The following is a 14,432-nucleotide window of genomic DNA, read 5'->3' as shown; positions in this document are numbered from 1 at the left end:
ACGACGGGAAGATTGTAGACAGATACTTTGATTTATTTGTATATATAATACGCGCTAATTATGATCGATTTGTACTAAGCTAGTTGAATTGTGTATATGAATTGTGTATAAGAATTGTGTATAAGAATTGTGTATATATATAGTAATTGTATAATTACAAATCCCATTCGTTTAAATACTAGTTGATTTCGTTCTAAAAAAATCTCAACTACTAAAGGTTAACAAAAGGGCCACGGTACTACGTACGTGATGCATGCATGAAAAATTCAGGCGCCAGGCAGTACCATGCAGGCGCCATTTAGTCCCGGTTGGAATCCAGCCGGGACTAAAGGGGAACCCTTTAGTCCCGGTCGCTTCTACCAACCGGGACTAAAGGGCCTGTCCCGCGCCTGGCGTGGCAAGCCCTTTAGTCCCGGTTGGTGACACCAACCGGGACTAAAGGGGGACCTTTACTCCCGATTAAAAGACCCGGGACTATAGACCCCCCCTTTGTCCCGATTGGTTTATCTCGGATGAATTTTCGAGAGATATGCACCCTACCAACCGGGACTAAAGGCCAATTCTCTACCTGTGGGCGTATTCCACTTTGAACTAAAATGGCTGCTGCATTCCCCCAACAAGCGATGGGAATGTTTTTTTTGAAATAATCAAGTGATGGGAATGACGCTTGAACATAAAAAAAAGAGTATGTGGATGTTTGCTGTGCTCTATTTAAACAAAGGGTTATCTCAGCGCTCAATGAATAAAAATGCTCAAACGCTTTGTCTGGCGCTAGCTGTTCAGCGCACATTCCCAACTCTCCATGCCTCCTTGGAGGCAGTCTGTATAGCTTGTTAATGAAATCATATGTGGTTGCGCGCTATTTGGGACATGTAGCAATCGAATGAAGCTGTGCGGAAAATGCTTGTTGGTATTTTTAACATTACGAATAAATCCGCAAGCGCACGGATACACCGTAGTAGTATTTTATCCGGAGAGTATTCAGGGTATCATTATTTATATTTTTCCAAAGAATGACATTGGTGTAAAAGGATTTATTGGATCCATACCCAGGATCATAAGCTTAAGTAATAGACCAAAGTTTATACTGGGGTAAGCCATGATAAATAATTGAGGATAATGTGATACACACAAGCCAATCTCAAGAATAAAGAATAAAAGAATAAGTCTAAAGTTAGCGGGAGCAACGCATACAAGAAGTCCTAGTTGTATCTATTTATACTAGCAAGGGATATACAAGCACATGATCAGAGCTAACTCTAGGCATACAACATTACGGGGAGAATACCCAGCCCTGGTATGCCAAGGTAAGGTACCTTTCATAACTCCTACACCATACCCAAATGTGGGGGCCTACAAGGGACGGATAGGGCTATCATCACCTGCCACCTACCCCTCAGACCATGGGGCACAATCATATTCGATGGATCCCAACGCACCCGAGCACCACGCCCGTACACGTGATCACTACTCTAGCCCCTCCGGAACCCCGACCATGATGATCAATAGGCATATAACTAGAGCAAGCCTGAAGACACAATGAACCAATGCAGTAACATAGATTCAGCCTAAGTATACGAGTATAACTTAGTAAAGCACAAGACATGGTATAATATACTACCAAAATAGCATAGCAACCATACTCTTTATAGATATGATACCAACAAGTTGATTACAAAGCTATACTAAGAGTCGGAGGTTACATCCCCAACCAACCCGAAAAATAGCTTAGCACTACAAGGGTTTTAGCTCTAGCCTAGCTCCACTAGCCTAAGGATTACAAGAGTAGCAAGAGAGAGAGGGAGAGAGGCTTCAAGTGTGGTGTGTGTAGAGGGGGTCTCCTCCTCCTTTTATAGGTGGTTGAGGGCGGTTCCCGGGAAGTATCTCCGAGGAATCTTCTCCCACCGCCATCCTGAGTCAACATGCGACCGCCACGTGGAAGATAAGGGTGGGAATCACCTGTCCAGGTTTGGTTGAACATGGGGTTCGGCCGACCCTGGGCTGGGCCGGTTTTCCACCACTTTTGCTTGGTGGGCCGTCCTTTGGTCCTTGGTGCTGATCCTTGTGGACCCATGCTGGATTGGGATGATTTTCTCTAGCATGTCGGCCCTCTTAACCGTTGTGTACGCGTCAAGTGTTCTTCTGTGTGTTTCATCTGCGTTTGCGCACGTTTCCTATCTTGTATAGACTTGTATTCTTGAAATAACTTGTTTGCCAATACATGTGGAACTAGGTTATTGATAACAAATATGCGAGTAAGGAATGTTAGTTTTCCTTTGTTCTTTGAGTAGTGTGATGGTCAGATTTCTGTCATAAGGACCGTCAACAAACTCCCCCAAGCTTGCCCTTTGCTCGTCCCAAGCAAAAGCTAAGGCTTAGGTTGTTGATCAGGAGTTGCTACAATGCCTTTTCTTCCAAGTACCATTTGTACAACAAAGGATTCTTCCTTGAATTGAATAAGTTGGCATTGTCCACCCTTTTACCTTAGTTCCATAGGGCTTTTGGCTTTTTCCTTGTGTTGGGCGGTTGCAAGATAGAACATGAAACGAACCGAATTTTCATTTCTGAGAATCCGACTCCCGTACCCTTGTGATAGTCCCTGGATCAGTAGCTATCACGTAAAGAACTCATTTCAGCATAATATCATTTCCATACAACGAAATCGGAGTACAAAAATTGAGAGTTACATCCGAATCAACTCGGAATACGGTTACAGTACATGCCTCTGGGGCTTAATGACAAACATAACTCATATGCAACGGAAGCTAGGCCTTCGAGTATTCGTCTCCGATCTTCATCACCTTCTCATAGGCATCTCGAGATCGGTCTTTCACTCCAAGTCCATACCTGCACACTCATGATCTATCCCCAAGGAATAGGACAGGTCCACGTCACTATCCGTATGCAAGCTTTAAGTGGCCTAATGCTAATGATCAAAGGTAGTCAAGGAATAGGCTCGGGTTTCCTATGCAGCAGCAAGCATAAAGAATAAACTTCCATATCCATCATCCCAATCTCTCATAACATCACCGCAGATTTGAATACCCATTACGACGAGTTAAGGCCTAAAATTGGCTGTCGAGCTCTAACTTCCACCGGCGAGGCAGGCTAGGGTGTTGTTGGGTGGCGGTAGGCGGCGGAACCCTAGGTTCTTAGGCGACGGCGCTTGGGTGGCTCCGGTGAGCTAACGGCGCACGCTGGGTTGCGTCCTATGGGCCAAAAACGCGTGTTTTGGCACGTGGGTGTTACACCACAGCTACGCAAGCACTCCAGCCTCCTCCTCAGGTGCTAACGGCGACGGGCAGCCACGGCGCCACCAGTGGGCAGTGACGGCACGCTGAGAGATAGCTAGGCTCAACGGCAAGGGTGGTTAGGGCGTGGTTAAGCTGGGTTTGGCGAGGTGAAGCTCGCCGCTGCGCAAAGGTGGTGCCTTTGGGGTTTTTCCTAGGGCAACGGCGTTTGCCGGCGGTGCAGCAGAGCGACGGTCCACAGCAAGAGCGTCGCGAGCGCGTGGCGGTGGCGAACGAGCGAAGGCCAGGCTCCTGCACACAAATACGGCTTGAAGGCTGGACAAAGACACACGCAGTGGCAGAGCTAGGCGGGCACACAGGCTTACGGTTGTCCATGGCCACGGCCTCAACTATGGCGGCGAGGCAATGGTGGCACAAGGTGGACGCAGGGGTTCACCTTGGAGGCTCGGTGGCGCAGTGCTTGGCACAGTGGCGAAGCGATTCCGGGCGGAGCTGAGGCCATGAAGGTGCACGGTGACGGTGGTGTAGGCAGGCTGGCGCCAGCTTGTTACCTGCGGTGTCACGGACGGCTTCAGCGGTGGCGCTCCCCTCCTCTACTCCGGCCTCCCCTCCCTCCTCTTTCTCCCTTCTCCCTCTTCTCCAATGGCAGTGGTGGATGGGGGAAACCCCTAGGGTTGCGGTTGGCCGGAACAGGATGGGGGTAAGCGTTTTAAAGTGGCGCGCTTAGAGCTTGGGCACTGGAACAGGGACGGACGGCCGGCCGGCGATCTTCAGGATACGCACTCGGGGTGGCGTGGTGAGCATCTAACGACTCCGGGGCACGGGTTGGTGAGTACGAGGTCACGGGGTGTGCAGTGCGTGGGTTTGGAAGGATCCCGTGGCTTCTTTGTTGTGGCGCGGGGCGAGGAGCGGTACAAGGCGGCACGACGCAAAGCATTCAGCGGAGGAGGTAGAAGGAAGGAGAGAAAGGTAGCAAGTGGGTCCCACCTATTAGCGAGAGCGAGAGAGAAAAGGGGCGGCAGCTTGCATAAGCGGCGTAAGGGTCCGAATGGGCCGGTAGCTGGGCCGCGGTGACGGGGGTGGTTTCGGCTTGGGCTGAGGGGTTGACGGGCTGGCGAAGAGGGTGAGGCCGGTGGGGTTTTGTGGGTCCCAGCCACTTTCACCCTAGGTAAGTTTAGGGATTTTGTTTTTATTTTTCTAATTCAAATTTGAGTTTAGATTTCAAATTGGAATTTAGCCAAATAAAATTCCAAATAAATTCAAAATAAAAATTCAACTCATTCATGCATGGTCATGACTAAATATTTTAGTGCACCATTTTTATTTATTAGTAATTTGGGAGAGAAGAGAAATTTTATCCAAAGAAATTTACTAGTAATCCACAAAAAGGCCATTCCAAATAAATTTTATGGCTCACACAATTCAATTTTTTTTTAAATTACCACTTTTTGCATAAAATTAACATTTCGCAAATTTGTGGGATGTTATAGAACAATTATATAAAGTCGCAATTCACTTACTTCTTGTTCAACTTTCTTTCTGGAGGTTTTTGATAAGTTTTTGAAAAAAAAACAAGTTCCTCATATGATGCTCTCGATCGCTCAATGTATATAGTTCTCACCATGGTATGAGTTTGCCTCTTTTCATCCTACTACTAAAAAGTTCTTTTTTTGAGGTTTTGGGTAGGATATGAAATAAGGCATACTTCCATCACATAATTTTGCAAAGTCAAAGAGTAGATTCGAGAATGGGCAAGTCATACAATCTTATCAAGAGGTGCATGTGTGTGGAATTTTTGGTGGAATTTTATTTGAACTCCTTTTTGCATGACTCCCTCTTTTATTTCTTTTTGGGATATGAGCCATCTTTTCTTCATTTTTCATCTTTTCTTCTTCTCCTTTTTTTTCTCTCATGCTATTTGAGCATGGATATTTATTTATTTTCCCTTTTTCTTCTTTTTGTATGGCCCATATCTTTTGTATGATGAATAGAGCGGAGTCATGTCATAGGGATGAAGTATATTTATATGGATGGAAGGCTTGTTTTTGCATAACTTCCACTTCCAATGTAGAAGTTAGCATAAATATATGTGGAGTGTATGTGATCTTGATCATGAAAGCATGGCGAGAACCTTTCAAGGGTCACAACAATTTGACAATGCTCAATGTGATAGCAAGCATCATATGTGTACGGGTTATGCAATATAACATCATATGGCTTTGGTAGGATAACACATCATCATTGAGGAACTTTATTATTTTTGTGATTTTGAAAATAAAACCCCGGATGTCAAGTTTCACTTGGAACAAGATCATAGCAAACTCTATTGTACCATATCATATCATGCAACTACTTAGATTTAGATCATGCACTCGCAACCCACAAGATTCAAGTTCCTAGGATGAACAGTAGCCAACGAACTCAAGACTTGGATGAATACTAAGTTGTAAACTAGGCACATGAAGAAAATAGGGCAGAACAACTATTCATCATCTAAACAAGGAATAACTAATACATTCTTACTACACATATGAAAGCAAGTAAATATTTTTGTTCTTTTTGTCAATTGCAGATTTCTTTTAAATGCAGAAATAGGAAATATAAAGATACAAGTTACTTCTCTTGGGGGTGTCCTCTCCCAAGCTTGTTCTTTGCTCACTGGCCTGGATGGGGGTTGTACCCCTTGGAGTGGAAGTAGGCCTGTAGGTCGTTGTGGCTTTGTTGCAGCGAGGTGTTGATGGCGTTGAACTGTGTGTCAACCTATTGCTGCCATGTGGCAAAACCCTGGACATGTGTGTTAAGGGTGTTTTGAATTTCACCTGTCCATACGTTGAGGTTCAATTGGCGACTGAGGTCTGTGATGTTGTAGTGTCTTCTTGCTAAGAAGGATCGTCATGCGCCAAACAGTGGGGGCGGACCACTGGAGATGGAAGAGGTGTGGTGTCCATGTGGTCCTTGTTCCCACTCGCAGTAGCGCTTTGTCAGCCCGAGCCTCCAGCTTCATGTGGCCGTGGCGGTTGGTCTCAACATGGCTGATACCTGGGTGCAAACCCTAGCATTTCCCCAGCTGGAACCTATCCTGTCTGGTACATCTGCTGCATGATGTGCTGGGACTGCAGGGGTTGGTACTATGAGGTAGTGGCTTCATTCCTGGACTTGCTCCAAGTTACCCTACCAAAAACACTGCAACTGCGAGCTTCCTCTTGTGGTATAAGAGGAAGGGTTAGCTCCCGACACTTCTAATAAAGACCTGGGTTAGGTAACAGGATTTCATTTGTATAGCTGGGGAAGAAAAATACAAGTGACTGGTTTGCATCATGCTTAAGAATGTGACCTTGAATAAGATATGCTTCATCAATGATAGTGCGAGGCGTTTGAATGTAAGGAATTGCAATACCATCAAGCACCCGAACTTTTGAAGCAATGCGAGTAATCAAAGAGGTACACTCAATAGGACCAATCATCTTGAAGTGTTATAACCATTGAGCAATCATAGGCTTAACAGGAGAAACTCTAATTTTCTCAACCATGGCAAAGAGAGTTTTAAGCTCATCATTACGAATAGGTCGAAGATCTTTCGAAAAGCGATAAAGAAAGCCACTTGTGCATCAGCCTTAAAGTAGGATTATGAATTTCATTGCAGCGAGGAGCAAACATGCCAACAATGACTTGACTGGAAATGCTTGTCCAAAAGGAATGGCGATTAAATTCGCAGACAACCTTGTCAAAGTAGACTATGCATTTTCTATGAAAACCAAGAAGCAGACTAACATTTATCCAAGAAAGCCAATATTCCCTTCCGAAGAAACGAAAGGATATACCATCATCTACTCCTTGCAACGTGCATAAGAATTGGATGGTGAGGAGGCGAGAACCTTCCTCAGAAATGGGCACGAAATCATTCCAACCAATTGTATGCCAAACATTAGCAAAGTCAACATCCATACCTATGCTCTCAAGGAGCTCCGAGTCAAATGCTTGCGTGTGGGCGAAGACTCGGTCCTTGATGAGGGTGTAGGCTTGCATTTCCCAATTGCCATGTAGGTCGAGAGCTGGTCCTTCCACCTCCATGGCTTGCGGTCCGGAGTGCTCTTCTTGTGGCACCTCCTCCTCCCGCATTAGGCTTGGCGTGTAGTCGTTGGAGTGGTGCGTGCTTGCACTTCCACAGGAGCGGCTTGAGCTCGATCCCGTCACCTTCCTGAACGCACCATAGCTTGCACACGGGTTATGTTAGTGAAATCAAAATGAACTCTTACCCGTGAGTTGTTTCACCAAGGTTGTTGATTCTTGCAACAAAGAAAATGAGAGAGAGAGGTTTCTTGCACTTGAAATTGAGCAAAAACTTAAAGAAAACCCGATAGCAAAGAGAGGAAAGGAGGTGAGTGAGTAAAATGTTGAATGGATGATCCACACACACCTCTCGACAAAATAGAGCAAAACCATCGGACACATCTAAACACTCCGGGCTGAGCTCTCCATCGCCGAGGGCCCAAAGGACCCATGAGCACTGACCTGAAAATTGCTGCTCGTATTCACGAACGGGCCGAACTGACAAACAAACCAGGAAACATGATGCGCACGTACAAAAAAATCAACTGATGGACGATACAGTTATTTACTCGAGTAATCATTAGAAATATCATTTTTTAAGAAGACACAAAAGCAACTAAAAATGAGCTTATGAGTGTACATGCACTGATTTAACGATATATCCTAGTCCTATCTTGGCTCTCTAAAACCAACTAAATTAAATCCAACTTTTTAGATGACTCGTGAGGCCTGGTAAAGGGCTGTAAAAAATCCAAGGGCCAAAAGGATCAAACCTTACAAGCTGATACAGGCCGAACCTTAAAAGGCCTTCCCGAAGAATGGGCAGAATTAGATCGGGCCATGTCCCTAAAAGGGTTGATCTGTGAACGTGGCTCATAATCGATCCTTGGGTCAATTGCAAGGGTTGAGCCCATGGATCGTAGGAAAGGTTTCTCCTCCACTGGTTGCTTTTCCATGGCCTATCCAGGCTCGTGTGGCGGCGCAAGAGCTCAAGGCGAACTCGTGTGGTGGCGCAGGCGGCTCCCTTCTCGCGGTCCGGTCTCGCCTCTGTGCTGCCGGAGGATCACGCACCTCTCCAGGCTCTGGAGGCTCCGGCCGTGGTGGGTGGGCCCTGCTCAATGATCTGAGTGGGATTTCCCTGCCTGATATTTGCGATCCAGTTTGGCTCCTTTCCTCCCCTGGTATTTGCGATGCGGCGTAGGCAGCGGCGATGGGGTATTTGTGATGCGGCATAGGCAACGGATTTGCAAAACAATTTCTTTTGCAGGGTGTGTGTGTCTGGATTGGGTGGGGCTGAGACTGTTTTACAATTTTCTGGATTGATTTTAAACCAACCATTCTAGGTTGGATTTGAATACACGCCAAATTAATTGGAGGTTGGCATAAAGTGTACCTGATGGAACTCATTTGTATCGATAGATCAATTGCGTTGGGTTGGGTGCCTGCTTTCGATGGGCAAAAGCCCTTAAATATTTCTGGTGATATATTCTCCATGTCGCAATATGCCTAGTAAAAAAGTGATGGCAATCTGAATGTTATGTTCAGTGGTTCTAATTCTTTTATGCAACAATTGTGATTCCTTTTGTTATCTTATACTGAAATTGCATTTGTGTCATCTAGGTGATATGAATCTAGGACAAGAAGTTGTGGTTGAGGTCGACAGACGTGATAGTCTGGTAGCTGATCAGTCAAGTCGATTATCTAGAAGAGAGCTAAAGTTTGGGAATTTGTTGATACCGAAGTGGTTGATGGCAAGGAGAAGGCAATATGCAGATACTGTAATTTTCATTTGTCCTCTGAACCTTGAAAAGGTACAACTCACCTCAACAGGCACATTGCAATTCACTATCATTCCATTCCGCAAGAGGATAGGGATAGATTCATAGCAACATTGAAGCTAAAGTCTCTGAACGAGGAAAAGGGTGTCTTTGATCCAGAAGTATTTCGCATTTTGATTGCCAAATATTTTATCAATGCAGAGATTGCTTTCCGTAAAACTGATGATCCTAATTGGACAAACTTGATAAACTATTGCCAGCCATCTTTTAGAGTTGTTGGTCGTCAAAGTGTACGCATAGATTGTCTTTTGTTTTATGAAGAGGAGAAGTTGCAGCTGATGGACAAGTTCAAAAAGGTGATCTGTTTGGAGTAGATTTGGCCCACAACTCCGGCCTATGATTTGCATGCGAGAAGAGAGATACAGAGAAGCCCATGGATACTAATTAGAGCCTCTTTGCTTGCTTGCTCCTCTTTGCTTGCTTTCTTGTACTAATTAGAGCCCACGCGTTATGCTTAAGTGCAAATCCTATTGACCCATGGGCAAATATAGGATCATGGTTGGATCAATGTGTTGTTTCATAAAGGATCGAATTGGATCAAGCACTTGTAATAAATATAAGGGCTGGATAAGGATTAGGCTAACTATTTTAATTAGAGGGCTGAAGCAAGGTTGGGGCCGGTTTTCGATCCATACCAAGCCCTCGTGACTGGTGTTTATTAAAAGCATGTTTGGGTTGATGCCGCCGATTGAAGCCATACCATCCTGATGTGATCTCCAGTTACTTTTAGCTCTCCTTGCAGCGTTTGTTTGTTTATTTGTGGCAAAGGTACATATATGCTGCCTGGAACTTAAAGAGTGCTACCTACCAGTTGAATGAAATGAATAATCAGGAATAGCAGGAAATATGAACTAGTATCATGTTTACTGGCACTCTTTCTTTGTAACCATCCTTTTGCATTTTTTAGTGCAGTTGAAGCCTACAACATATCAAACAGAGGAGTAAGCCATGCTGTCCTGGGAGGCCCAATGAGTTGTACGGCAACTGTGACTGGGATGGTGTCTGTGCCTGCAGCTTGAGACTGGGGCTGTGCCCATGGAGCTACATAATTTGCAGTCGCATGTCCTTGATTTACATTATAAGGCTGTGGATGACTAGCTTTTGAGCCACCTTGATTCAAGTCTGGTTCAGGTGTTATTGGGGTATACGTATAGGGTGGTGACAGTGTGACCTGCGAGCGAGCAGAGAGAAATCATCCCTGTGTAATGAGTGCTTGCTACTAGTCAACATTAGTTCAAATTACTTCAAACTGAACTGTTTTGCAGCTTTCACTGCATTTTTTAGTGCAGTTGAAGCCTGCAACATCTGCATCTTGTGCAATACTAAAGGCATCGTGAGTATGGCAACACCTGGAGGCTGGAGCTCCCTGCTCTACCGCTGTCAGATTTTTTTTAGTTGTTAGAACTATTACTTCTAATTTTATCTGAGATGACGTTATCAACTGCATTTTTCTGCTAACACATGGATCATTCAGTAACAAGAATTCAAGCTATTGAAAGTTTCCTATGCATGTAAATTTTTGCAGGGATAAAAGTCCTATACCTCCTGGTGGCTTCACAAACTTTATCCAACCTCATATGTCTCAAAATTTTCATTTTGTTGGGGTCATGCTCAGTTTACCCCATTCAAACCGCCGCGCACTATGGAAGATACACCATCAGAAGAAGAAATAGTCACTCCTCTTTCATCAACCGAAATAAATAAGTATGTGACTGTTGACAGCGGGGATGACTTAGAGTTACCTAGGACTAAGAAGCGAATCCTTTGGACACAAGAAGAAGATGTCAGGCTGGTGAGCTTTTAGTGCATTTTCATGCTAATTTCTATTTTCTCATTCACTATCTCAATTTCTTTAAGATAAATCTACTTGATAATATTACAGATGAGCCCATGGCTGCACAATTCAACGAACTCAAGCATAGGCACTGATAGGAAGAATGAACAATATTGGTATGATGTTGCTGACACCTACAATGAGACAACCCCAAGTCATAGGAGAAGAAATGCTAAGCAAGCGAAGGACCGTTGGCATAAGGTTAATAAGTGGACTGACCTCTTCCATAATACTTGGTTGAAGGCTCGAAGGGTTTTTACAAGTGGGTATAATGATCAGATGTGGATTGATAAGGCCCATGCTTTCTATGTAGAAGACAACAAAGATCTCAATCTGGGACATTTTGTGTTGATGGAGGTATGGTACACTATCCGAAATTAGGCAAAAGTGGATATCATACCACAATGGGTTGAAACAAGCACGCAAAAGGAAGAGTTCAGATAAGGATAATGAAGGAGAGAACATAGACCATGTAGATCTGGAGGATATGGAAGAAATCCCAAGACCAGAACATGAACCCAAGAACAATGGCAAAAAATTCTAAAAAGGAAGCACTTGAAAAGAAAGCCAAAGGGAAGGATATTGACCAAACAGATCTTGAGGAGTTGAATACATTTGGAAAAATTCAAGCTGATGAACATGGAAACCAGCTGAAGGTATTGGAAGTACAAAAGAAACTATCATCCAAGAAGATTGAACAAGCAAAGCTTGCCCACCTAGCAGCAAAGGAGAAAAAGGAGGCAGCAGAGGCGCAAAGGGAGGCAAGAAAATTAGAAGTTGAAGCTAGGATGTTTGAGACATATAACCGCCTTCTCACAATTGACGTAGCATTGATGTCCGATGAAGATAAGTTGGAGCATGCAAATACAATGAAGTGTTTGAAGAAGAAATTATTTTCAGATTACAACTGAGGGAATATGATTTCTGAAGCTATAGTTGTGTTATGTCATTATGTTCTGCATTTTGTGATAGCTATGGACGGGTTGCAATTTACAGTGTTTGAAGAAGAAATTATTTTCAGATTACAACTGAGGGAATATGATTTCTGAAGCTATAGTTGTGTTATGTCATTATGTTCTGCATTTTGTGATAGCTATGGACGGGTTGCAATTTACAGAGTATGGACGGGTTGCAATTTTCTGCACTTTGTGATAGCTATGCTCACGAAAGTTAACTTGCAGTGGACGTGTGCGTGCCCGAGCATGTCACTATGTGATACAAAGTTGTTGTCTCTCTTAATCTAGAGGGGATTTGAGTGAAACAAAAAGTTACACCACAAAATAGCTACAAAGATGAAATGTACACTTGATCACCATTTTTATGAATGAATTAAATAGCTTGCAGACAACTAAATAGACGGCTCACTGTACAAGCTGTCTTTTTAGCTGTCTGTGTCTGTCATGGCAAATCAAATAGACAGCCGCTGTCTAAACTGTTGTACGTGCCCTGAGAAAGGATCAGGTGCACCCGACCGGGTGTTGGATGCACAATCAACGGCTAAGATGCACGATATTTTTGGACGACAGATTATATTTGTAAAAAGATAGGGGCTAAAATGCAAAAGGTACAATCATGTGCATCTCGACCGTTGCTTGTGTATCCAACGGATGCACCTGCCCGGATATACCGATTCTTTCTCCCGACGCTTATCCTTCCAATTTTTTAGCGTTGGCTCCTCTGCCTCTAGTGTCTAGTCCGTTTGATTAAGTAGTGCCAACAATTGGCTAGCCCCACCAACCCATGCCCATGCATGTTGATTTCCTAGCCAACTGCGGGCGAGACGCAGGCAGTTGTTTCCTCCGCCAAAACCTTGGCAAGCCAACGAACTGATGCTCCTAGCGGGGTTAAAATCCAAACATGCCCTAAGACCTTTTTAACTCAAAGACTTTTCCACCCTCCCATGAATAACAAAAGTTATTTTGCAAAAGGAGTCCAATAGAAATTAGGATCCTAACTTCATAAGGTCTGTTCAAGTGGCTCACTGTAGTTTGTACAAATAGGCGATTATTGCAGCTGGGCCAATGCTCCTAAAAAATGGTGTAATTTTTGGAGGGGGGGGGGGGGGGGGGGGGGGGGGGGGGGGGATGGTGTAAGAACCAAGATTTTCTTTGGATGGACTGAATTGAGCCGAAAGTTACAATAACCACACTATAACCTTTAATCAAAAGCAACATTACAGTTTTGCACAATAAAACAACAAAATCAAATTTTGTTTGACAGTTAATACTCAATTCAAATAATTTTGTTTTTAAAAATGTGAGCTTTTGCCTTTCATCATGTGCCTTTAACAGGCCGAAGGATCATGCTTCAGAAATCCTGGACGGCTGCACCTACTCATCAATTATCCCTTATACAATTAACTACCATAAATGCTTATACAATTAACTACCATAAATGCTCGTGCGTTGCTATGGTTTCTTACCTGCTCCCAAGTCATCATCCGCTAGCTCCTAGTTCACTTGCTTCACTTCCTAATCTGGTTTAGGATGTTTCATAATATTTGTATACATCTCTGATAATAATAAGAGGACAACTCCTTTAAATTCTACATGGCCTAATTGAATAGTGGAATATCAATTTTTATACATATGTAATGTGTCCTACATCTGGTTCAAACATGCATTAAAACTTCTAGTAAGATTCGGTACTAATGCAATTCCTGTCTTTGCTTTTATGAATATGCAAGTTATTATGAACATAAAAGATTGTCCACAAAACTTTCAACCTATAAAAAGAAAAAAATTGCAAGGCTAAAATAAATGCTCACTCCTTCATTATAATATACTCAACAATTCATGCCTGAGTGTATACATCCTGATAGCCTGACATCATGGTCTAGTTGCTCATCATCCTATGCATATGGTTCCCAGTTGTGGATTACCCTCCTGGTGATGCAGCAGTGGGAAGTGGAGCTTCTTGCTGAGGCCGAAGCGGCAGCCCTTCTGGTAGGTAGCAGTGAGTGTTGCTGACGAGGACGATATCAGCTAGCGTTGCCTCTGGTCGAGGACTATTGTTGGGCATGTGAGTGAATCCACACTGGTGGGTGGTGGCATACTTCACTATAGCCAAGCGAGATCTGCTGCACGTCATGGGGAAGCTCCTCCACCACTATGCTATGCTTGTGACGCCTCCCCCGCCAGGATTAGATTTAGGTTCCAGCAAAGGGTGACAGCAATGCGACGCGCCGCCACTGCGGGGAGTCCCAGCGCCACCGCTGGGAAAGCCGCCAGTCTGCCTTTGTCGGAAGCCGCCGCACCCCCATCCCCCACGTGCGGTGGTGTAGCTGCGTCAGGACCACCCCTCGGGCCCGGCACCAGCCATGCATGCGCTGGTCGTGCTGCACCGCCAAGCGCTCGACTGCTGCTCCATCTCCGCTCTTGCGCTCAGTGGTTATTACGAAAAAGCTCAACGAACTACGGCAGTTTAACTCCTAGGACTGCTGGTTGATTACGAAAAAAT

This window comes from Setaria viridis, chromosome 8 (assembly GCF_005286985.2).
Source record: "Setaria viridis chromosome 8, Setaria_viridis_v4.0, whole genome shotgun sequence".
Lineage (NCBI taxonomy): Eukaryota > Viridiplantae > Streptophyta > Magnoliopsida > Poales > Poaceae > Setaria > Setaria viridis.
The sequence above is the reverse complement of the archived record's forward strand: the minus strand, read 5'-3'. Positions refer to the sequence as shown.